Source organism: Vulpes vulpes, chromosome 13 (assembly GCF_048418805.1).
Source record: "Vulpes vulpes isolate BD-2025 chromosome 13, VulVul3, whole genome shotgun sequence".
In the NCBI taxonomy this organism is placed as follows: domain Eukaryota; kingdom Metazoa; phylum Chordata; class Mammalia; order Carnivora; family Canidae; genus Vulpes; species Vulpes vulpes.
Window position 1 is genome coordinate 149,453,957 of NC_132792.1, and position 23,514 is coordinate 149,477,470.

Genomic DNA, 23,514 nt, shown 5'->3' on the forward strand with positions numbered 1-23,514 from the left:
TGGCCTCCTTATGGTAAAAAGACTGGAGATTGGATGGAGCCTTAAAGTTTGCTTTCAACAAAATAAGTATAGCACAAGGAGGTCAAATCCAGTTCTGAGAGAGAGAATACTGTTAAAGCAGCTGGTTTCTGAAGTGAAGGAAAATCTGTTCTCTAAATTTTAGCCATTGGAAACTGTATTAGTCTGCTTGAGTTGCTATAACAAAATATTAGACTGGATGGCTTAAAAAATGTAAGTTCTCACATTTCTGGAGGCTTAAAGTCCATGGCTAAAATGTTAACAAATTCAGTTTCTGATGAGGTCTCCTTTGTGCAGGGGGGTGGTGCTGATATCTCTTATAAGGACATTAATCCGATTGGATCATGGTCCTACCCATATGACCTCATTTACTCTTAATTACTCGCTTAGAGGCTCCATCTCCAAATAGAGCCACACAGGGTGTTAGGGCTTCAATTATGGATTTTGAGAGGACCCATTCAGTCTGTAACAGTAGACAACAGAAATCTTATCCTAGACTTTCTTCTCTGGGTCATTATGACTTGGGCTGCATGAAGAACAAAGTTGGTAAAATCCCAACCTTTTTTTTTTTTTTTTTTTTCAAAATACAGCTATCTCTAAGACTGAATTTGTTTGACTTCTGTTAAAGGCTATGTTTTTTTCTTCTTTCTCTTCATATTCATCCATTCAGCAAATACATGTTAGGTATCTGCTCAGTTCAAAAGTCAGAAAGGTTCAGAGCATAGTCTCAGAGCCAGATCATCTATTAATTATCATTAGTTAATATTATTACTTAACCTCTCAAGTTGCTATTCTAACATGGGGACGATGATAATACCTACATCATAGGGTGAAGTAAATGTGATAATATAAAGTCCTTAGGCTAGTACTTTGCACATAATTTACATAGTAAGCATTCTATAAGCATTATTACTACTTGGTTTGATGAAAGAAAACACTCCTAGGATAAACACGGTCTTCAAGAAGCCCATATTCTAATGAGAATGATCATGTAAACAATGATCATGCAAGGCAGTTAATGCTATATAAATGTATATGTGGCAAATTTTGGGAAGAAGTCATGGCAGTCTTTGTGGAATAGGTGACATTTCGGCAGTTTTGAGTATTTTGGGCAAAACAGGAAGATTCCTGGCAATGTAAAGAGAATTTTCCAAGGCATGTGGTTGGAGAGAGCTTGGCCTTCTGAGGAGCATCAGGTAAGGTTATACGTATAGGTCTTATCTAAAAAGATTTGTTGTAGGTGAACTTGAAGAGAGGTAGGGTCAGCTCTTAAGAACTTTGTATTTTTTAGAATTGGCAATGAGGAGCCATCAACTTCATCAAAGGAGGGGAAAGGAAGGGGAAATCTGTTGAATCCATTTTTTTCCTTGGGTAGCATTTATCCCAAAATAGTAAAAATGAGAGAAACACAGTCATCTGATGATGAAACCAGGAGGTGTGTTGCCCAGACCATAGCATATGAAGAAGGAATGTGTATGGAGGAAACGGCAATGAATTAGCAGATGGAAGGAAGATCAAATCTAAGTGTTCGCAGAGGGAGAATTGGTAAGAGAATTTTGCCAATTTGCCCCCAGAATCTCTGGACAACTGAGAAATGGAGGACACTGCAAAAATCTGAGATCAGATGGAACAGCCTGAAAATGAGATTGTGTTCATCACCCCTCCACTCACCTCTGCCAGAGGAGCTTGTTTCGGGGCGGGGGGGGGAGTGGAAATAAAGAGCCCTAGAGAGTAAAGGTGAAACTCAGAATAAACAAATGGTCAGTAAATAAAAATTAAAAAAAAAAAAAGGGATCCCTGGGTGGTGCAGCGGTTTGGCACCTGCCTTTGGCCCAGGGCGCGATCCTGGAGACCCGGGATCGAATCCTACATCGGGCTCCCGGTGCATGGAGCCTGCTTCTCCCTCTGCCTGTGTCTCTGCCTCTCTCTCTCTCTCTCTCTCTCTCTCTCTGACTATCATAAATAAATAAAAATTTTTAAAAAATGGTCAGAATGAAATTCTCTACTGGAATGGTAAAACTTGAAGTTCAGAATACCAGCTGTTTGGCTTATACGTTTTAGATGATCCTTTAGAGAAACTTAACAACTCAAGAAAAAAGCTGTGAATAGTGTGATATTTGGAGAACCCAACGGACATTTTCAGCAGGCCAGTCCAATCACCTTATACTGCAGAGCCGTTCAGTGTTTAAGTCCCACTTGCATAGAACTTCCAGAAGCATTTTTGTATTTCACTCTAAAAAGTGGACTGGAAAACTGGAAGCTAATGCACATATCCATCAGTAATAGAACGAAAAAATAAATCGTGGCATTTACATACATTGAAACCTAACCCAAGAATTTTTTTAAAAATTAGTTACTGATAATACACAACATGGATGAATCTTAGAGATGTTATGTTGAATAAAAGAAGCCAGGTACGAAAGATTGCATACTGTGTATGAAATCAGAATAGGCAAAACTAATCTATGGTGATTATCTGTGGAGAGGCGGGAGATAATTAATTGGGGGTGGATGGGCACTGGGAAGTCTTCTGAGTGAAGGAAATGTTCTATATCTTGATCTGAATGTTGCTCACATGGCTGTATATATAAACTATGTAGCTACATATTTATATATTTTATTTCATTTAAGTTTAAACTAAAAATAATAAACACAAATCAAGATTTCACCAGACATTTGAGGGAGGCATTTATTTATGTTTTTTTTTTTTTTTTTTTTTTTTAAAGAAAGTGTGTTCAAGTGGGGGGGTAGGGCCAGAGGGATAGAGTGTCAAGCAGACTCCCCACTGAGTGTGGAGCCCAAGATGGGGCTCAATCTCACCACCTTGAGATCATGATCTGAGCTGAAACCAAGAGTCGGATGCTGAATGGACAGAGCCACCCAGGCACCCCCTGAGGGAGGCCATTAAATGCAGAGAACAAAGACTATGAGTTCCACAAAGGAAGAAATCTTTGTTCTGATGTATCCCAAGCACCTAGAAAAGTGCCTGGCATATGATAGTTTCTCAGTGTATATTGGTTAACTGAATAAATGAAAACGAACACACAAAAACCAAAGAGAAAACAGGACCTCAAAAACCTACAGATAAATACAAAACAGAGTTTCACAATAATTACTATCCCAAGGATAACAGAAGATATTCCATTCGTTAAAAAGAAAAACAAACAAAGAGTTCTTGAAAATTAAAGGTGTAAAAGTTGAAAAATTCAGTAGGAAGGCTGGAAGATAATATGAAATTTTCCCAAAAGTAAAAACAAAAACATTAAGAGCAATTAGAAAAGATAATAAAGAGAATAAATTCAGAGGGTCCAATATCTGATTGATATCCTTTCCAGAAAGTACAGAAAAGAACCAAGGAGTCACAATTATCAAACATAATGCAGTTACCATGTGACCCAGCAATTCAATAATAAATTCAATAAATAAATAAAATCTTTAAAAAAAAAACCCACACAATCATTTCCAACAGGGCACATCACTGAGAAGTTAGAAGTTTCTAAAAGCTTCCACTAAGGCAGAAAGATCATAAACGAAGAGCATTTAGCATGGCATCAAATTACTAAACAGTAATTTAAAAATATTTTATTATTATTATTATTATTTATTTTATTTTATTTTTTTAATTTGAGAGAGAGTGAGAGCATGAGCCAGGGAGAAGCAGGGAGCCTGCCACAGGGCTCTATCCCAGAACTCCAGCATCACGACCTGAGCTGAAGGCAGATGCTTAAACCAATTGAGTCACCCAGGAGCCCCTAAACAGTAATTTTTAATGTAGAAGTCTCTGGAGCAATACAACCTAGAAATTCTCAGTAGAAATTATTTGCAGCCTAGGAATCCATATCCAGCCAAACTATTAACCAAGTGAGAGGTAAACCTAAAGTCATTCTCAGACACGCAAAATCTAAATAAATGCGGCCTTTAAAAATGTACATTTGGGAATCCCTGGGTGGCTTAGCGGTGTAGCGCCTGCCTTTGGCCCAGCGCGTGATCCTGGAGTCCTGGGATCGAGTCCCATGTCAGGCTCCCAGCATGGAGCCTGCTTCTCTCTGCCTCTCTCTCTCTATGTCTGTCATAAATAAATAAATAAATCTTTTAAAAAAATTAAAAAAATATGTACATCTTACCCCCCAAACCTACTGTTTGGAACACTCCTAGTAGACGTGCTCCACTACAAAGGGTAAACAAAAAAGCAACAGCCGTGGGATCTAGCAAAGAGCAGCTATACGATGGGAGAGCAGCAAACTCAAGTCCACAGGGCGCTAGTCAGCAAATGGAGAGGAGTCCAGTCAGACCAGGTTGGACTATGAATACGCAGGATCTGAAAAGAAGTATTTTCAGGAGGAGGAAATTTAACTGACAAAATGAGTGATAGTTTTAGCCACCTGGAAAACTGTATAAAGGAGATATTTTGTGGCATTCAGATGTTGGGAGAAACAAACCAAATAAGAAATCAGGCAATTACATAGTAAAAGCAGAAAATTGTACAAGAAAGGTAGTCATAGTTACAAATCGGCTTTATAGTGACGAGTGTTATATAGGCATAATAATGAACACCCTAAATCTGAATATAATAATTAAAAAAAAAAAAGCTGGAACTGTTAAATCGGAAAAGACGAATTAATCAGTAGAGGAAGGGCACTCAGCAGTCAGGGCGGGTAGTGGTCAAAGCCCTGGAGCTGGGTTCAGGGTTCCTCCTTAACTGCTGGGTTTCGGGGAAAGTCCAAGGTGTCCCAGGGCAGGAACTGGAGCAGCGAGGGTGACAGGGATGGGGGCACGGAGGGAACTCTGTACCAGCTAACACAGAAGTCCATTTTGTAATACCGAAATAACTCATATGGTTGGGACTGTGTAACCATCTGAATAGGCCATGAAATGGGAATGTTGGGGAGTGAAATCTTCACCACAATTAAAAGCCAGTGAATACTCTCTGAAATAGCTGAAAATAGCGCAATATGGGTATTATTCAAACAAATACCAGAAAAGCAAACAAACAGCTAAGAGAGTGGACAAGTGAATGTACCTAGGTGGGTGAAGCGGGCCAAGGAACTGATATTTTTCTGTTATACGCCGTATAGATTTGATTCTTTATGTGCATGTAATATTTGCATAAAATTAAATTTGACTTTTAAGTGATTTAAAAACTCACACAATACACAAGTGAATATGAGTAATCTTTGACTCTATCTTCCATTCTTCCTTTCATTGAGAATTAAGAAACAAATTATACCCCAGAGGCTTTCACAGGGTTTCAGTTCCATTCTCTCAGTATATTTCAGATAAGATTTGGAGACTTTGTTTTTAGCTGAGAGTTTAGTTTTGGTTTCTTCAGAAGGTCCCCCCCCCCGCCCGCCCCCGACCTATTGCTTTGCAAATAGATTCTATTATAAAGCCTCTATGTGCAAAAAGGACAAAAAAAAGTATCTTTCTAGAGAACCATGAAGAGGTTGTAGTGATTTTATGAAAGGATTTGGGGGAAACCAATGTTCCTATACATTTGAAACTTTAGGGCTAAAGAGTCTTCCCATAATCATTGCTTATACCCTGTGGGCGCTTTGCTAATATTAGTTGAATGAATGAATGACTGATTTCATAGTGCCAATTTCTGACCTGTCAGTTCCCTCTAGATCACAATCTCAGACATTAGTGCCTTGGCACTCATTTATTTATTTTTTTTCATATTCATTGTTATTTGAGTTTAGAAGATGGGCTTAGTACTGCAGGAGGTGGGAGGTGGGGGAAGGGGGATCTAAATCCCTGGGAAACTGGCCTGAGTTAGAGCTGAGTCTCTGGGCTGCTGAAGCTGGAGTCTAATCCCTGTATCCCTGAGGACATCAGAGCAGAGGTTGGCATTCACACCTCTCAGACTGACTCCAGGGTTCTAGCAGATATATTTTCCCTCTGGCCCTCTTTTCCTTTGGTTACATTCCTTTGACTTCTGGGTGGCCTGATGTAGCCAGGTAAGAACACCGGGCCCCTCAGAGTCCCCTGCTCCAGCGGGTCCCTGTGCCTGTGAAGGATTAGGCCGTGTGTGTTTTCACCTAGACTAGCCTCATTCAGAGAACCGCTCCGGGCCTTTGGGTTCATCCCTAATCAGAGATTTGAAGGCCTCCCTTGCGGCCCACAGGTGGGGCCCTGCAGCCCGCTCCTGCCATGATGGCACCTGAACGCCCTTCTGTCCATCTCTGTCCCCCAGGTGCCACCTTGATGGGAATCCCCTCCATGCCCCTCTTCACCAGCCCGTAAGTATACGAAAGAGCATTTCACTTTTTTTTGTTGTTGTTCCTTCAAACGCTTCTGAGGTTTAGTTTCCCCCATGAAGCAGCCAGTGGTTACCCTCCCCCTCAGGGCCCAGAGCTGCCTGCATCACCCCAACCGCCTCTTACTCCTCCCTCCCCTGCCCCCTGGCTGCACTGTTGGCTTGGTGGCTTTTTTCCTTTGTTCCTGCATTTGAACCTCCTGTTCTTTTGAGCCAGTTTACAGCTGACCATCTCTACTAGAAGAGTAAGTAGAAAAAGGAGAAGAGAGATGCTTTACCTGTGCATCCTGCTTCATTTCACTTCCATATTTTTTTTTAAAAAAAAAAGGTGGAAAAGAGGTTAAAATAAGGGTGGGTATGAACTTTCGCTGATTTGTCATATTCTACATATGCCAGGCATCCGCCTCCCTCTGAACCTGTGAGGGTGTAGAGATTAGGGGACGACAGCAGCAGTGTAATAACATTTGGGCAACTTGTAGGACACCTCTGCTATAGGTCTCAGCCTCAGAGCCTTGTGGTCTTTCCTACTCATGTGCCATACAGTATTTATTTATTTATTTAAAAGGTTTTAATTATTCATTCATGAGAGACACAGGCAGAGAGAGAAGCAGGCTCCCTGCAGGGAACCCGATGTGAGACTCGATCCCAGCACCCTGGGATCTCGGCCTGAGCCGAAAGGCAGATGCTCAACCACTGAGCCACACAGGCATCCTTATCACAATATATTTTTGTAAAAGATTATTTATTTATTTATTTATTTATTTATTTATTTATTTATTCATGAGAGACAAAGAGAGAGAAAGAGGCAGAGACACAGGTAGAGGGAGAAGCAGGCTCCATGCAGGGAGCCTGATGCGGGACTCGATCCTGGGACTCCATCCAGGATCTCACCCTGGGCCGAAAGCAGGCACTCAACCGCTGAGCCACCCAGGAGTCCCTGCCACACAATGTTTTAAAATCATGTTTCATACACGCCTTCTTTTATTCCACAAATCCTCAGTGAATCCAAATAGTGTGCTAAGGTGTGCATGGAGAGGCCCTTGTACGCCAAGGCACAGACCCTGCCCATAGGCAAGGTACCGTTGGTCACTGGAGAATCCAGTGGGTGAAGGGGGAGCAAGGGGGGGTGGGGGTGGGGGTGGAAGGGACACACACCTTACTGTTGCTGAGGTTCCAGGTTCCCAGAAGGAAGATGAGACTGAAACCCACAGGTTTCTGAGACTTCTGAGGAATTAGCTGCTTGCAAGATGTTGGTTTGGTTTCAGCAACCATGATGGGGTATTAAATAATTCCTGTACTTTACTGGCAAGTTTTGATACTGCAATTTCTCTTTGTTAGAAACCCAATCCAAGACTTTTTCTTTTAGAAATCATCAGATTTGGCAGATGATTGCTTCTCTAGAAGTACTTCTTACTAAAATGAATCTTCATTTCTTTTGTCCTTTATACTCAAAGGGAAGAAAAAGTTCAAGAACATAAGTAAACGCTGCATTCTCTCTGCCTGGGTGATGGACTCCCTGACCTCTGTGTCCTGACCCCAGCACTCCCTGCTGCCCTCCCTGAAACACTGGACTTAATTTGCCTGGTGGTTTTGCCCAGACCCCCTTCTCCCCACCCCCCTGCTGTTATGTGAGTCGCAGAGAAGGGAAACGGAGGAGGGATATGCTGAGATGTGGGAACACAGGCTCAGTCGTCAGGTGTACCCCTATGTTGTCTGTGAAGGTGGTAAACTCTCTGGGGGCGGGGGGCTCATCAGGTGGTATATGCAACGTGCAGAGAAACCTGTGGTTTCCTTCATTATTTACTACATCGGCTCAGTGCCTTAGAATGCTCAGAAACCATGTTTTTCCCTAAAAACTCCTTTTCTCTTTCATCTCTCCCTAGAAATCTGATCTGAAAAAAAATTGTTTCAACAAACCGACAGTGTCAGATTTGTTCTAGCAACCATGAGTTCAAGATAAAGATAATCCAAAGTAAAGGAAGAGATTCCGTGAAGCCACAACTGTAACCGTGCTGCAAGATTGGGTGAAAGTCCGTTAATAAATAGTGTGAATTGTAGAACTATGGAAAGCAGCGTATTTTTAAAACAATCTTGTCAAGTGTACACTATATGCCCAGGATTATGCAAAAATACTTTCCTATGAATCTCCTATGAAGACTGTTTAAATACAGTCTTGTAAAGTTATTTGCTGAAGGTAATAGTGATAAAGTACTAGTAGTTACATGTGTGGCGTGCTTCCTAAGTGTCGGGAACGTGCTAAGAGTTCACGTGCATCATCTCATTAAATCTCAGAACAATCCATGAGGTAGAGGCGAGCATCTCCATTCTCATGATGCAGAGATAGACGGGAGAGAAAATGCACACCCAGCTACTTTCCCAAGGGTCTGCAGAATCTCACAGGGGGGCGAGGTTGTGTGACTCCAAGCCCTGCCTGTGTCTCTCCCTGGGGTCCACAGCAAAGGCCCCTTGCCCTGGATCTCAGATACCTGTGCCATGACACCACAGCCACCTTACTGGTTCCTCCTCCCCTCTTCTCCTCCTCCTCCTCCTCCTCCCCCTCCTCCTCCTCCTCCTCTTCCATCTTTTTCTTTCTTCTCCTTCTCCTTTCTTCTTCTTCTTCTTCTTCTTCTTCTTCTTCTTCTTCTTCTTCTTTTCTTTTCCTTCTCCTCCTCCTCCTCCCCTTTCTTCTCCTCCTCTTTGATGATTTAGGATAACATCTGTTAACAGCAAACATTTCTCCATTTTCCAGGACTTAATGAAGAGCTAACATTGCCAGATTCATTGCAGCATCTAAGAAATTGCCCAGAGTGGTTTAAAGCAGTTGATTATCTGAAGGAGATTCAATACAGTAGTCTCCCCGCGCCTTATCCGTGGTTTTGCTTTTGTCCATTTCAGTTATCTGTGGATGACTATGTTCTTGAAGCGGATGATCCTCCCTCTGGTGTACTGTCAGAAGGTCAATAGTTGACCAATGCTACATTACAGTGCCTGCGTTATTCACTTCACTTCCTCTCATCACATAGGCATGTTAGCATTGTGTATCATCACAAGAAAAAAGGGGAGTACAGCACAGTAAGATATTTAGAGAGAGACCACATTCATATAACTTTTATAACAGTGTATTTTATCATTGTTCTATTTTATTATTAGTTATTAGTTATTACTACTAATAATATTACTGTGCCTAATTTTTAAAAAAGATTTTATTTATTTGCTCATGAGAGACACAGAGACAGGGGCAGAGACATAGGCAGAGGGAGAAGCAGGCTCCCTGCAGGAATCCCGACGTGGGACTCGATCCCGGGACACCAGGATCAGGCCCCAAGCTGAAGGCAGATGCTCAACTGCTGAGCCACTGAGGTGTCTCAACTGTGCCTAATCTTTAAGCTACTTTATCACAGATATGTATGTATAGAAAGAAAACAGTGCATTTAGGATTCTCTACTATCCATGGTTTCGGGCATCCATTGGGGGCCTTGGAACACATCCCTTGAGGATAAGGCAGAGCCACTGTATGTCCTTTTGCTGTCAATTTCTTGAGAAGTATAAAGCATCTTAGCCACCCATTCCCTCATTGTGGGAAGCTAACCATCATGTCTGTTCAGAATTACACTTAGAAGCAATTCTGAACTGGGAAACTGAGAATTGATAAGGTTTTAAAGCAACTTTACAGACAGTTGAGTCATCAAGTTTTGGGGGGAATTATGTGCCACACATTTAATTCATTTCTCTCTTTGCTGGCATGTTTGTGATATTTATCTAAATTATAAAAGAAATGATTTTAGTTGATGGCTGCTCAAATTTGTAACTGTCTTCCAATTTCTTTTTAAAGATTTTATTTATTTATTCATGAGACACACACACACACACACACACACACACACACACAGAGGCAGAGACACAGGCAGAGGGAGAAGCAGGCTCCATGCAGGGAGCCCAATGTGGGAATCGATCCCGGGACTCCAGGATCACGCCCTGGGTCGAAGGCAGGTATTAAACCACTGAAACATCCAGGCGTCCCTCTGTCTTCCAAATTTATGCCCTGTTACAAGAATGATCTCTTGAAAACGCTGATCTGACTCATTTTTGTTTCCCTAGTTTACCCTTGTTCCCTCCAGGCCTTTCACATCTAAACTGAGGCTTACTGCCCCTCAGTAATGAGCAGAGGGCCATGGGCCCTGCTAGGAGGAAAGGGACATGGAACAACTGGGCATCAAAGCAAGTTCTGAAAGCCCACTCTTGTTCATAAAGAAAAGGATTTTCTAAATTCCATGAACCTCCAGAACACCTGGGTGGCTAGTGGAATGAGCATTTGCCTTTGGCTCAGGGAGTAATCCCAGGGTCCCAGAATCGAGTCCCACATTGGGCTCCCTGTGAGGAGCCTGCTTCTCCCTCTGCCTGTGTCTCTGCCTCTCTTTCTGTGTCTCTCATGAATAAATAAATAAAATCTAAAAAAAAAAATTCTATTAACCTCCATGTCACACATTAAGAGCCAGATCTGTGGACTGACTATAAAGCACAGTCTAGGAGAGGAAAGAGACCTTTGTCTCCTCTTTGTCACCCCTCTGGCCCGGGATGAACTATGGGAAGATGAAAAGGATGAAGCTGGTAGACCCAGAGCCCCACTTCCCATTCCTGGGGAGTGATCTCAGACTAAAGTGGAATGAAGGGACTCTGAGAGGACACAGCCCGGAAGCACACTGACCCTGTGCCCCTCATCTAACCATGATCAGACAGGAGGGTAAAATCAATGCTGTGATGGTGCTCCACCGTGCAGCCCTGTGTCTCTGCCTCTTTCTGTGTGTCTCTTACAAATAAATTTTTAAAAAGCAAACAAAACAAACAAACAAAAAACCCCCACAATGTCAGATATGCCCAGAGACCAGGTGGACAGGGACATCATCATCATGGAAACCAGAGGGGCCAAAGAAGGTATAGGGACGTGCACGGATGGCTCTAGAAACCCTTCTTCAGGGGATCCCTGGGTGGCTCAGTGGTTTAGCGCCTGCCTTCGGCCCAGGGCATGATCCTGGAGACCCAGGATTGAGTCCCACATCAGGCTCCCTGCATGGAGCCTGCTTCTGTCTCTGTCTTTCTCTCTCTCTCTGTGTCTCTCATGAATAAATAAATAAAATACTTTAATAATAATAAAAAAAAGAAACACTTCTTCCCTCTACATTCACATCCACATGCAATCTTAGTGAGAAACAAGGAAAAATAAACGATACTAAATCATCCAGAAGAGCCAGAGTTATCTCCTAAAAACTCTTTAAATAATTGAATCAAACTAGATTTTCAGGGGATCCCTGGGTGGCTCAGTGGTTTAGTGCTTGCCTTCAGCCCAGAGTGTGATCCTGGAGTCTCGGGATCGAGTCCCATGTCGGGCTCCCTGCATGGAGCCTGCTTCTCCCAATGCTTGTGTCTCTGCTTCTCTGTCTCTCTGTGTCTCTCATGAATAAATAAATAAAATCTTAAAAACAAAACAAAACAAAACTAGATTTGGACTAATGCTAGTGGGTTTTTTTCCTCCTACCACCCAACAGAATAGTAGTTTAAAGGGAAGATCTGATCCTTTTATTTTCTTTCAAATCACTAACTACCTGTCCTGACACTATTTATTTAATAGTACCCACTGATTTGAGGTACCACATTTTCCATTTAATAAAATCTAAAATAAAATCTAGTATCTATTTCGGGTCTGTTTCTATTCTGTTATACTCATATGCCCACACCAAATTACTTTAATTTTTATAGTTTTATGATATATTTATTCTCTTTTAAGACTCCTCTTCCTCCACTTATTATTTTTCTGGAAAGTTCCTGGCTACTTTTGTTTTTCCCCACATGAAATTTAGCCAAAAAAAATCTTGTTGGTAATTTTTGGGATTACACTAATTTTATAGCTTATTTTAAGGAAGATGGACATGTTAACTTTTTTTTTTAAGATTTTATTTATTTATTCATGAGGGACACAGAGAGAGAGAGAGAGAGAGGCAGAGACACAGGCAGAGGGAGAAGCAGGCTCCATGCAGGGAGCCCAATGTGGGACTTGATCCCCTGTCTCCAGGGTCATGCCCTGGGCCAAAGGTGGCACTAAACCACTGAGCCACCCAGGATCCCCGACATGTTAACTCTTATCCAAGAACTTGGTATGGGCTAATCTATTGGCTTGCTTTTTAAAATCTTTTGCTACCATGATTCTACTTGATTGTTAAATTTGGAAGCATTTAATCTATCAACATAGAATGCCACTTTGGAAGATCATGTACTCCCCTATTTTCAGGAACAACTGGTGTTTTTGTTTTTTATTTTGTTTTGCTTTGGTTGTCAATTACTCTAAAACAAATCATCCCCCAAAAGTGGCCTAAAACAATAACCACATGGTTATTTGCTCATAGGTCTGCAATCTGAGCTGGGCTCAGCTGGGTGATTCTTCTGCTGGTCTTAGTGATGGTCACATCATGTGGCTACACTCAGTTGGCAGGTTGGCTGAAGTTCAGTCAGAACTCAGGATGGCTGAGCTTCTCTCTCCTTGTTGTCTCAGGACCTCTACCTTTCTAAGTGGCATCTCCACATGATCTCTCCAGCAGAGTAGGTGGACTTCTCATATGGTAGCTCAGGGCTCCCCAAACCACAAAAAACAGAAACTGACACATCTTCTTGAGCTTAAACCTAGAACTGGCACATTATTTCTATACTCTATTATTTAAAGCAGGTCATAGGTCCACTCAGATTCAAGAAGGGGTGGGTGTGAGGGCTACACAAAGGCATGAGTACTGAGAAGTATGGTCCAATTTGGACCACCATATTTATGGGCCATCATAGTCTTAAAAACTTCCAGTAAAGGGCAGCCCAGGTGGCTCAGTGGTTTAGCGCCACCTTCAGTCCAGGGCGTGATCCCGGAGAGCCGGGATCGAGTCCCATGTCGGGCTCCCTGCATGGAGCCTGCTTCTCCCTCTGCCTGTGTCTCTGCCCCTCTCTCTCTCTCTCTGTGTGTCTCTCATGAATAAATAAATAAATAATCTTAAAAAAAAAAAAGATCAAAAAAAAAAAAAACTTCCAGTAGGCATTACACTATATCTCCAGTGTCTAACACAATGCTTGGCTCATAGTAGATTCTCAGCACACATCTGTTGAATGGCTACTACTGAAGCATCTGGCTAATAACACTGTATAGATAAGCAGCACTACTGAAGATATAGTTCAGTTTCTGGAGGCAAAGTCTGAGACACTATCTGCAAAGTTATACCTAGAGCAATGCTTGTTTGCTGCTCTTATGTGTTGGAGTCATTTACACATCCGTTAGATAACATCCTACTTCTTTGAAGGCATCCTACTTCTTGGAAGGCATCACCTATTATTATGCCTCAGGAAGGCATCTTTCCTGAGAATCTATTCAAAATACACATTAATAAATAAGTTGCAGCATTTATGTTCTGTGGAAACAAAGGGGAAGTTCTTTGAGGATAGTGGTTAGTGTGGAGGGAGGCCAGGAGGTTTCATTGTTCTAGTGAGTCAGGGAAGACTTCCTGGAAGAGGTGGTTTCAGAAACCCTTTGAATGATAGGAGAAGATAGAGGTTGATTGGGGATATTCTGGGCAAGTAGTATGACCTAAAAGAAAAATTCAAAACAGAAGGGTAAGAGGGATAAAGGGGTTGGTGAATAACTGCAAAGAATGGAGGGCCAATTTGGGAAGGTGTCTGACAATTGTCCAGGCATTTTCTGCAAAAGCTTTCCAGTGCCTGAAACGCTTTTGCAAAAGTGAACATTTATTGAGTCTGAGACTCTAGAAAGAGATTGCTTTGTCATTGCCACTCCACTGCTTGGGCTCCTGCTCCCTTGGTCTTCCTATTCATTTCTGAAGGGTTCAAATTGAGGCACAGGATGAACATGGCTGTATCTCAGGTTCATGGGTACCAGAGTGCATCAATGGACAGCCTCAAAAACACCACATTTAAAACTGGCTTCCTTGAAAAGAAAAAATGAAACCAGAAGGAGGAAGCCAGGTGAGCCCCAACGAACTGGCGCTCTATTCCATGTTGAGTATAGTTTCCCTATGAAACCCGAGCTCCTTGAAGAACCTAATCTGCAAGGCATGTCCCCTGCTAGGGAACACCTTGCCAGGGGCAATGTGGGGTTCCTCAGATCATTCTTTGTGATCATCCATTCCATTTCACAATGAATGTGGGGAGAAGTGGCTGGGAAATGACAAGAGGCATGCCTTGTTTTCCCAACTTGATCCAACACTGCTGAGTAACCAGCAAATTCCTGGAACTGCCCTTACCATTTGTAGTTCTTATTAGGAACCACACTCTTGAGTCAGACAGCCAGGAAGGCTTACTAAATATTTGCCACATGTAGAATCCTCAACTCAGGCACCATAAGAAGATGCATGAAGTCATAAGGGAAAGTAAGCCCCAAAAGTCATCTATCCAGTTCCCCAGCTCTCAGGAAAGAAAATTTGAAATTACTAAGTCAGTTAGTTGTTAGGAAAACTATGCCTTGCTCTCAGCCCTTAGAAGATTCTGGGGATACTTCAAAATGATAAAACAATTGGAAAACAAGACTCATATGTCAAGGAGAATGATGATTGATTCACCCTGGAGAAAAGCAGGTTGAAGGTGCAGTGGTTTCATTCTGTGGAAGATTCTGAGGGGGAAGAGAGAGGTCAACACTTCTCTGCCTGTGCTGGGGAGAGAGCAAGAGGAAATGGGTCTGCAGAACAGCATGTGGAACTGAAAATAAACACGAAGCACTGCCAACCATCAGTGTTATTATGTCCTGGAACATCAAGGGTATAGAGTCTTCACCGAAAAAAAAAAATCTAACAGTTATAGTCTTGTCTAAACATGAACCAAAAAAGATTTAGAACCACCTTTCCAAAGTCCTAGTTACCGGGAAGTGAGTGATGGGGCCGGCTGACAGTAACAGGACCGAGCAAGTGTCACAGAGCAAGTGACAGTGAATGCCAGAGGACTTGGATCTCAGCTGAAGGACAGTATTCCAGTTCCTGAACTTTCAGCAAGTGGACCTTTGGGGCAGTATGAACTTCTTCACAAAGGTCTCCCTTGTGTGAAAAATGAACTTTTTCCCAGTCATCCTCTTGAACTATCAGAAAACAATTTCCAGCTCAACCAAGATAAAATGAATTTTTCTACACTAAGAAACATCCAGGGTCTGTTTGCTCCACTAAAATTACAAATGGAATTCAAGGCAGTGCAGCAGGTCCAGTGTCTTCCATTTCTTCCAAACTCAAACCTTTCACTGGATATTTTGAGGGGTAATGATGAGACTATTGGATTTGAAGATCTTCTTAATGACCCGTCACAAAGTGAGCTAATGAGGGATCCCTGGGTGGCTCAGCGGTTTAGCGCCTGCCTTCAGCCCAGGGTGTGATCCTGGGGTCCTGGAATCGAGTCTCACATCCAGCTCCCTGTGTGGAGCCTGCATCTCCCTCTGCCTGTGTCTCTGCCTCTCTCTCTCTCTGTCTGTATCTCATGAATAAATAAATAAAATCTTAAAAAAAAGTGAACTAATGAGAGAACTACAGTTGATGGTGGAATATAAACTCTGTTTATTGTAATCTGCTGTGCTGTTTGTGAAAATAGAGGGGCTGTGTGTTGTTTATAGTCATCCTTTTACTATAATTTGATGTATACAACATTAAAAGTACTGACACATAAGAATTTTTGCCTAAACAGTATTTGTGATCATTTGAAATGATTTGGCCTTTGGTTTGTTGTCATGTGACAATTGAAACACTAAAGGGAGATGATTTTAAAAGTCCCAATTTATAGGAGAACAATAGCCTTCCATATGTCTTTCAAAAATTTTTGTTAATGAATATTTTTAAATTGTACAGGTTTCAATTCAGCCTGTTTTCTGGGTATTCCATAAATTTAATTTTGATTACCATTATCAGCATTTGAGTCTACAGCTTTCATAGTAGCATCTCAGAATAAACATCTGTAATTGATTTCAGTGGTAACACTTCAAATTAAGTACAGAGTAGGTTATCTATATTTTACCTCGTTTCAGTATAGCCTGTTGATCCTTACAAGAAAAATACTGGATTTATTGATGCCATTTTAGAAAGGTAGCTATTTGATTCTTTCAGTTTGAAAAGCATAATTAAGTTCAAAGGTTTTGATTTTGGTTTTGTCTTTAAAATGAAAAAACAACCAGCACATGTTGATTACACTGTTGTACTGCATAGATTTCTATATCACAAGATGATTAAATTGAAAAAATTAGAATATTCATTAATTCATTAATCATTAATCATTAATTAATTAATCATTAATCATTAATCATTAATTAATTAATCATTAATCAATTAATTAATCATTAATTGATTAATCATTAATCATTAATTAATTAATTCATTAATTCATTAATCATGAATTTTAAATAATTATTTAAAAATAAATCTTCATTATAGTTAAAAAAAAATAAAGCCCTATGTTATCAATAGTCATCACCGAGTAAAGAGATTATGGTTGGTAACATTAATTATTTATTTATTAAATACTAATAGTTTTAATTATCAATAATAATTATTATCACTGTTATTTTCTAATTCTCTATAATAAATGGGTTTCATTTTTATGGTAACATAAGAATTCCTAAAAAAAATTTCATCTGGTCTTCTGTGACTTAAAAAAATAATAGTTTGATTTTTTTTTAAAGATCTATTTATTTATTCATGACAGACACAGAGAGAAAGAGGCAGAGACATAGGCAGAGGGAGAAGTAGGCTCCCCACAGGGAGCCCAAGGTGGGACTTGATCCTGGATCCTGGGATCATGCCCTGAGCTGAAGGCCGATGCTCAACTGCTGAACCACCTAGGTGTCCCTAGTTTGATTTTTGATAAAGACTGGAATTGTCTATGTATGAAAATGTGAGATATGAAATTTCACAGCTACTTTTATGTAGATAAGTTGTCTGAATTTCTTACCTTAAAAATAACATAGGGTATTATCTAGACTTTTTTTTTTTTTTTTAAGTCCTGTCATATTAACAGTCTACTGAAACTATCACCTGGCTTAAAGAAACAGAAGTTCAAAACTCAGTCAAGTGTCATCCATAAGACAAATCAGATTTTTAAAAATACATTTTTCAGTTGTTTGGTAGTAAATGTCCCACAGCTGGTGTGTATATAGAAATCATTTCAGAGCATGAGGTTATCAGTATTCTGAATTATTTATTCTTCTATTCTGCTCAGCAAATTGGTGGTTTGCTTAATATACTACTTTTGGTGAATTTGGTCATTTAAGATAGAATTTTAACAATGTTCACTATATGAGCTAGAATATTAATAAAGGAGAGGCACTTTGCCTGCAAGCCAAGAAAGAGATGTAAAGTAACAACAGCACAGTCCTGGTCTGAATCACGACATGAAGCCACCCAATGTTTTACCAGATATGTGCATTATGATACCGAGCTATACACCATCATAGGACACATGATATAGGACAATGCAAAGGGCAATCACTTCCAGCTGGAATGATCAAAAAAATCTCCATAGAGGGAGCATTTGAGCCACACTGAGAGCATAAGTGGGATTTTGGTTGACCAAGGACATCTTAGGCAGAGGGAAAGTCATAGGCAGAAGAGCGGAGGCAGGGGCCAACTTAATTAGAGAACAGTGAGGCATTGATATAGTTGGATTAATTAAATCGGAAGTACATCATATGGGCTTTAGATGCCAGGTAAAGGTTTAGAACTGCATTTTTTTTAGAAAATGAGAAGTCATTGGAGGTTTTTGACCTAAGTACGTATCTAATTGCGGTGGCACTGTGCCAGATGGAGATACACAAGAATTAACCAGAGATATATTCCTGACTTCTCTACTCAGACACATCACCAGGGTCACTGCATATGTAAGAACAAAAACAGGAACACAAAACAAAATAAGAGAAAAAAAAACAAATTTGAATAATTGGTAAAGAGTCTCAACTACAAGTTTTAAAAAGTGCAATTTGGCAGGAAGAAAAGTATTTAATTTGATCCTAAATTTTAATAGAACTCAGGGAAATGCAGTCAAGACCACAAAATAACAATTTCCACCTATTAGACAAGTAAAAATTAAGACACCTAACAATAATTAATAGAACAATTAGACAAAAATCATCAAGGATATAGAAGAAGTCAATAGCACCATCAACCAACCCAAACAAATAGATATTTGTAGAACACCCCCCCAACAATAGCAGAAACACATTTATTTCAAGTGCTCATGAACTATACAGCAAGATGAGCCATGAAACCAACCTCAACAAATTAAAAAAGAATTTGAATCCTACAGAATGTATTTTTTGACGACATAGAATCAAACTAGAAATCAATAACAGAGCAATAACAAGAAAATCTTGAAATAGGTGGACTAAATAAGATTTTAAACAACCCATGGGTCAAATAGGAAATTTCAAGGGAAATTTTAAAAAGTACCTGACCCAAATGAAATGCAAATAGAACATATCAAAATTTGCATGACACAGCTAAAGCAGTGCTAAGAGGGAAATTTATAGCATGAAATCTTTCAAACTTTCACCTTAAGAACCTAGAAGAAGAGAAAAATAAGCCAAAAGCAAGAAGATAGAAGGAAATAATAAAAATCAATGAAATCAAAAACAAAATTATAGAGAAAACCACTGAAACAAAGAACTGATTCTTTGAAAAGATTGATAAAATAGACAAACCTCTAGCAAGACTGACAAAGAAAAAAAAAGAAGAGGCACCTGGTGGCCCAGTGATTGAACGTCTGCCTTTGGCTCAGGTCATAATCCTGGGGTCCTGGAATTAAGTTCTGTGCCAGGCTCCCTGCCAGGAGCCTGCTTCTCCCTCTGCCTATGTCTCTGCCTCTCTCTCTCTGTATATTTATTTATTTATTCATGAGAGATACAGAGAGAGAGGCAGAGACATAGGCAGAGGGAGAAGCAGGCTCCATGCAGGAAGCCCAATGTGGGACTCCATCCTGGGACTCTGGGATCACACCCTGAGCCAAAGGCAGATGCTCAACTGCTGAGCCATCCAGGTGCCCCAATAAATAAAATCTTAAAAAAAAAAAGGCACAGGTGACCAATATCAGGAATTAAACAGGGAATATCACTAGACAAACTCCAGACATCAAAAGAATAATAAAGGAATACCATGAGCAATTATACACACATAGACTTGACAACTGAGATGAAGTGGACCAATTTCTAGAAAAACATGAACTACAACAACTCATCCAATAAGAAACAGACTATTTTAATAGCCTTAGAACTACTAAAGAAGTTTACTATAATTTTAAATCCCCCACAAAGAAATCTCCAGATCCCAGTGGTTTCACTGGAGAATTCTAAACGTTTAAAGCAGAATTAACACTACTTTTATACAATCTCTTCCAGAAAACAGAAGATGGGACATTTCTCATTTCATTTTGTGAAACTGGTATTATCCTGATACCAAAACCAGACAAAATCAGTACTTTGTGAACATAGGCTGAAAAAATTAACAAAATAGTAGCAAATAGAATTTAGCAATATATAAAAAAGCATTCTACACCATTACCAAATAGAGTTGATTCCAGAGGTACAAATCAGCTTCAATATTTGAAAATTAATCAATACAACCTACTTCACAGACTAAAAAGAAAAATCACACATATCAATTAATGTGGAAAAACTGTTTGACAAAATTCAACAATGATTCATGATAAAAACTCCCAGGAAAACAGGGAATTTCCTCAATTTGATAAAAAACATCTATGAAAAAAACTACAGCTACCATTATACTTAGTGGTGAAAGACTGAATGCATTCCCCTATAAGATCTGGAACAAGGTAAGAAAGTTTGCTCTTATTCAACATAGTGCTGAATATTTAGTCAGTGTAGTAGGCAAGAAAGTAAAATAAAAAGTATACAGATCAAAAAGGAAGAAATGAAACTGTCCATATTTGCAGATGACATGATTGTTTACATAGAAAATCCCAAGGAATCTACAAGAAATTCCTAAAACTGATAGGTGAGTTCAGCAAGTTCACAGGACACAGAATAAACCTACAAAAATCAAATGAACACATGGGCACCAAAATTTAAAATACAATACCATTTATAATAACTCAAAAAGAGAAATATTTAGATATTAATCTAACACATATAGGACTTGTATACTAAGAGCTACAAAATGCTGAGGAAAGAAATTTAAAAAATCTAAATACATGGGGAGACATACTGTGCTCATGGGTTAGAAGACTCAATCTAGTAAAGATGCCATTTCTTCCCAAATTTATAAATAAGCTTAAGGCAATTCCTATAAAAATTCCAGAAAGACTTTTTTTTTGTAGCTATACACAAGGTTATCCTAAAATTTATAAGGAACAACAAAACCACAAACAAACAAACCAAGCCAGAATAGCTGAAACCATTTTGAAAAAGAGGAAGAAACTGCCAGGAATCAGTCTATCAAATGTTAAGATATTATATAGCTTTAGTAATCAAGACTGTGTAGTATTGGCAGATATATACATATATATACTGTGATATATATATCACAATAAAGAACCCAGAAATAGATCCACACAAATATGTTCAGCTGATTTTTGACAGTGATACAAAAGGAATTCAGTGGAGGAAAGACAGCCTTTTCAATAAGTGGTGCTGGAGCAATCTGATATCTATAGACTTAAAAAAATAAAGACCCTAACTAAGACTCACACCTTACAGAGGTATTAACATGGGTCACATGCTTAAGTATAAAATGCAATGCAAAAACTATGAAACATTTAGAAAAAAAAATAAGAGAGAACTATAGGATCTAAGGCTAGTCAAAGAGTTCTTAGACTTAATATCAAAAGCATGATCAATAGAAAGAGAAGTTGGACATCACTAAAATTAAAAAATTTTATTCTGCAAAAGACCATGTTAAAAGAATAGGAAGACAAGTTACAAAGTAGGAGAAAATATTTGCAAACCATGCATCTGATGAAGGACTAGTATCCAGAATATATAAAGAGCTCTTACGACTTAACAGCAAAACAACAAACAACAACCTAAGTACAAAATGGACAAAAGATATAAAGAGCCGTTTTACTGAAGGGCACAAACAGATGGCAAACACATGAAAAGATATTCAACATCATTAGCCATTAGGAAAATGCATATTTAAGTCACAGTGAGCTATTACTACTCACCAACAAAATGGCTAAAATAATAAATAATGACAACGTGAAATGCTAGAGAGCATGCCAGAAAGGATATCATTCTTACATCACTGGTGGGAATTTAAAATGATTCAGCTCCTCTGGAAAGCACTTTGACAGTTTCTTGAAAAACTAAACATTCGACCCCATGCAACATTCAACTGCATACCTAGGCATTTTCCCAGGGAAATGAAGACTTACATTCACACAAATTCCTATACACAAATGTTTATAACGCCTTTATTCATAATAGCTAAGAACTGGAAACAACCCAGATGCCCTTCAATGGTGAACGATTAAATGAACTGTGGTACAGCCATACCATAGAATACTACTCCCAAAAACAACAACAAAAATGTACTACTGATACAGGAAACACCTGGATGAATCTCCAGAGAACTATGCTGAGTGCAGAAAAGTCAATCTCAGAAGATTATATGTTGTATGGTTACATTTATACAACATTCTTGGAATGACAAAATTCTAGAAATGCAGAACAGATTGGTGGTTGCCAGGGATTAAGAATGGAGTGAACCAAGTTTGAGCCAGTGGTGGTTGTGACTACAGCTGGTATTGCCAGCACTCATGATCTTTGTGGTGATAGAAATGTTCTATATCTTGACTGCATCAATGTTAGTATCGGATATGGTACCATATCATAAGATTTTGCCACTGGGGGGAACTGAGTAAAGGGTACATGGGATCTCACTGGAAGCAAATCTAAAATAACTCCAAATAAAATGCTTAATTAAAAAAAAACCCAGCAAAATGATAAACCCAAAATTTAGGATAGTGAAGGGGAAAGGGGAGAGAAGAGGGAGAGACATAAAAGTGAATGAAAAAGATGGTCAGTGTATGGTTCTTGGATTAGGTGGTGGATTTTCAAAAAATTTATTTATTTATTTGTTTATTTATTTATTTATTTATTTGAGAGACAGAGACAGAGAGCTTGAGTGAGAGCCAGGGGAGAGGCAGAGGGAGAAACAGACGCCCCACTGAGCAGGGAGCCCAATGTGGGGCTCCATCCCAGGACCCTGAGATCATGACCTGAACTGAAGTCAGATGCTTGACTGAATGAGCCACCAGACACCCCTAAGTCGTGGATTTAGAGATATTTGCTATACTATTGATAAGTTTAAAAAATAATAAATAATGAAAAGAGTCCATTGATGAACCAGTGATGACAGAGTAGAAGGAACCAAGAATAAAGGTTAATCCAGTTTTGTGTATTTGAGGTCTAGAAGGGAATTGACAAACTTCTTTTGAGAAACACACTTTGGGCTGCTTTCTTACACAAACCTAAGGCTCTTCGAACCCTAAACAAGCCAAGAGCATGGGTTATTGTTAAGAGAGAAATGAGATTTCTTGGAACAACCCTAGTCCTTCATCTTGAAGGTCTGGGGGATATCAATACTATTGTTCTAGTGAAATCTACCGCATTGTCAGTGAGAGTCATTCATAGCTTATTCATTCAGCAGATATGTGACTAGCACTCTGAACCCAGCTCTGTGCTAGACACGACAAGAAGTTAGAGCTTCCCCCAAGGAAATTACAAATTAGTTGTAGATAGTGGTAGATTGTAAAGGGAATGAGTGAAATTATTTTAAAAAGTGAGTCACAAATGTCTCATTGGTTGCTTTAAAGAGAATAATGAGCAACCTCTTCAGATATTACGCTATTATAATTCTCATGCTATGCTATAATTTAGGGCTGCCCTCGATACTAGCATTATACAACTGGTAAAACACTTTTATTGGATGACTTTCCACAGGAAACAAAATTGGAGGGGAAAAAAGAAAACGCAAACACTTAATTTTTGGTGAAGTGTGCTACCATGGTGCTTATGTAAGTCATTAAGCACACTCCCATCTGCTTTGATGGTATGTAGTGGACCTTCTCTGAGGGCAACTCTTCTAACCCAAATGCAACTCACCCCAATGTGGGTATTCATTATATATTAACCAATTAAAATTTTAGTAGGTGCATGAACTACTTGAGTTTGAATGCCCATTCTGCCACTTTTCTGAATGACTGGGGTCATTCAGAGATTA

General features: G+C 39.6%; 1 pseudogene; it reads left to right on the top strand.

The window, feature by feature from the left end:
- Positions 1 to 7,302: 7,302 nt before the first annotated feature.
- Positions 7,303 to 15,858, top strand: LOC112921701 (proteasome maturation protein pseudogene; annotated as a pseudogene).
- The last annotated feature ends 7,656 nt before the right edge of the window (positions 15,859 to 23,514 follow it).